Genomic DNA, 3,446 nt, shown 5'->3' on the forward strand with positions numbered 1-3,446 from the left:
ACCTTTAACACACATTAACAAAATACATTTGATAATTCTTATATTATAATCGAAACACTTTACATAATATATTATTAATTTATAATAATAATAAAAATAAAATATTTATTATTAAACAAAATACGTGACAGTCGAGCTGGCGAAAGGCGCGTCTCCGGGGATGCGCCTTCCACACGTAGCATCCAACTCAGCGAAAACACGAGTAAAGCGCGTCCCCAAAGACGCGTCTTTCGCCAGCTCAGTCGAAAGAGTGCCATTTCAAAAAATATATATTAAACGATACCAAAAAAAATAAATATGAGTTAAAGGCGTGTCAGTTTAGTCAAATAACCTTACATTCCCTCCTATCTATATGCTTTGGAAAGCTAGAAGACTCCCGAAATTTCGAAAGCCACTGCTGATTCTTTACTTTTCGGAGTTTTCTTTTGTTATTGTTTTCTCAGATAAGGGGAAAAAAGAAAGAGAGAGAGAGAGACGAAACTATGTTGTTACATTTTTTTAGTCTTGCTGGTGTTGATGGCGGCCGTGGAAACGACAGCGCTTTACGGGGTTAAACTAAAGAAGGAGCACCGGAACGCTTATGCGACGATGATGTACATGGGGACGCCGAGAGATTACGAGTTCTACGTTGCGACACGTGTCTTGATCAAATCCCTTGTTAAGCTCCAAGTAGACGCTGACCTCGTAGTCATTGCCTCCCTCGACGTTCCCCTCCGCTGGGTTCGTGCCTTGTAAGAATCCGATAACACTTTCTCCTTATTCTTCTTTTTATTTCCTTTAAATGTTTTTGTCCTTTTAAATAAATATTATACAGGTTTTATATTCAGAATTAGATATCTCTTTTAAAATTTTAAAGTATCATATATTTTATATATAATTTTTATTCCTTAGATTTGTATAAATTTACTCTCGTCTAAAATTTTAAAAATTAGTCTCTAACATAAAACTTTACTTTTACCCTTAATCATAATGAAGATTAGTCAGCCAAGATTAGTTAGCCAAGCACAAGCACAAGCACTAGAATAGACGAAACTTTCTGGTCCAAGTTGTAACGTCCATATTTTCTACATTAATTACCTTAAATGCAATTACTAATTAATACAAATGGAAAACAAAAGGGTATGTTGTTGTTGGTAAGCAGAAAAAAATATCTATGCTCTATTAATATATTATCTTTAACAATTAAATATAAGTAACTTAATATTAGAAAAAAATAATAATGCGATGGACGATTTAAATGAGGAAGAAGTTAAAATAGATATTATTTCGTTATCGTATGGCTTCCTTAGGATAGTGAGAGTGTGACGTTACTTGCTCAACTACGTGTTAAACTTGCAGAAAAGGTTCGCCTTTGCAGGGTCAACTACCGGTAAGAGTTGAGCACGTACGATACAGATACTATATAAAAAAGAAAGATCATTATAATTTTATGCGGATGACGCATTCGGTCTAATTTTATTTCTAGTGGACCCACGATATTATACCATTTAAATCACCTCAAGACATGGTCTCGGGTATTGTATTGGTCAAGCAAACAGCATGTCAGAGTAGCTTGTTTGATGCAAAACCGCTTTAAGAACATGTCCTTTGCTTTGATACTTTCGAAAAGCATGATGTTCAAAGACTATAATATTCCTTATTTTAATGAAACGGAGATGAGTTTGACATGTCGTGTTTTGCGTGGCACAGGGAAGAGGAAGATGGAGCAAAGGTGGTGAGGGTGGAGAACATTAATAACCCTTCAACAAATGAGATTCAAATTGACACTGAATAAACTATATGCTTGGAGTTTGGTGGACTATGAGAGAGTTGTCATGTTAGACGCCGATAATCTTTTTCTGCAGAAAACCGATGAATTGTTCCAATGTGGGCAGTTTTGTGCCGTCTTCATCAACCCCTGCATCTTTCATACCGGCCTCTTTGTGTTGCAGCCATCACAAGAGGTATTCAAAGACATGATTCATTCACTGGAAACTGGTAAAGAAAACCCTGACGGTGCGGACCAGGGATTCATTGGTGCTTACTTCCCCGACTTGCTCGACCAGCCAATGTTTCACCCACCTTTATGGCTCCAACCTCGATGGACAATACAGACTTCCTCTGGGATACCAAATGGATGCATCTTATTACTGTGAGGTAAATCCGTGGTGATATTTATAAATCTTGTAATGAATTGAGCTGCAAATCTAACCTCAAACAATGTTTTGTTTCTTCTGCTGGCCAACAGATCTTAGACTTCGGTGGAGAGTACCATGTGGACGTAACAGCGTGATCACTTTCCCTGGTGCACTATGGTTGAAGCCATGGTATTGGTGGTCTTGGCCCGTCTTGCCTTTGGGCATTGAGTGGCATGAAACTAGTCGTCAAACTCTAGGCTATGCGGCTGAGATGCCGATTGTAATAATCCAATCGATCATCTTCCTCGGAATAATAGTCATGACACACGTAGTGCGTCCCACCATCTCTAAACTATACTACAAAAACTCGGACAAAACCACACCGTTGATCCAAAGTGCCATAAAGTTGATAGCAATCTGGTCAATTCTCCCGGCATATGTAGTTCCCTTCGCCATTATTCCTCGCACAATCCATCCACTAGTAGGATGGGGACTGTATTTCCTCGGTTCCATCGCTCTTTCATCCGTAGCAATCAACTCATTCATGCTGCATGCCATTCATGTTTTTGTTCCATTGATTGGGATTTTCGGCTCTCTTCTGGTCATGGCATATCCTTGGTACAATAATGGAGTTGTGAGAGCTTTAGTTGTTTTCGGCTATGCGTTTTGTTATGCTCCTGTTGCTTGGGCGTCAGTGGTTAAGGTGTTGGCACGTCTTCATGTCTCGGCCGAAAGGGAACAGTTCTTCCCCAAATTGACTGAATCTCCACCACCTTCCGGCGTCAACAAGTTGTGCTGAAACCTGATATACAGTGCAATGGAACCAGAACTTTAACTAGATTGTTTTTGTTAATATAATGTTGTCATTTAATTCATTTCTTCGTCACTGTACAATCCATGTATTGAGCTTTTAAAACATCAATAGATTTCACTTTTTCCTATTCTTTATATAATTTAGAAGTCTGATTCAAATTTTGATCCCTCTACTTTTCTCAAATTTGGGATTTTATCCTTCTACTTTAATTTAGCATAATTTGACTTATTTACTCGTTCAATATTTGTTGAAATCGTTTTCTGATTTGAAAATATTTTTCTTATCAAAATGTATAAAGAATATAATAATCGACGATCATTTTATAGTAAGTGATGGTCGAATACTTATAAAATCATCTTTTATTTTTATAAAAAATATTCTCTTTAAAAAATATAATTTCAGAGGTTTATGCTTAAGACTATATTACAGTTGAATTTGACAATCAATTAAGACAAGATTGAAGCATCCACAAAATATCTAAATTTCATATTTTTAAATAAATGCTCTATCAATTT

At 36.7% G+C, this 3,446-nt stretch overlaps 1 pseudogene; it reads left to right on the forward strand.

Annotated features, from left to right (window-relative positions):
* The first annotated feature begins 490 nt into the window (after nucleotides 1-490).
* LOC120114316 lies at nucleotides 491-3,065 on the forward strand (annotated as a pseudogene).
* The last annotated feature ends 381 nt before the right edge of the window (nucleotides 3,066-3,446 follow it).

Source organism: Hibiscus syriacus, unplaced genomic scaffold (assembly GCF_006381635.1).
Source record: "Hibiscus syriacus cultivar Baekdansim isolate YM2019G1 unplaced genomic scaffold, ASM638163v2 tig00110221_pilon, whole genome shotgun sequence".
Classification (NCBI taxonomy): domain Eukaryota; kingdom Viridiplantae; phylum Streptophyta; class Magnoliopsida; order Malvales; family Malvaceae; genus Hibiscus; species Hibiscus syriacus.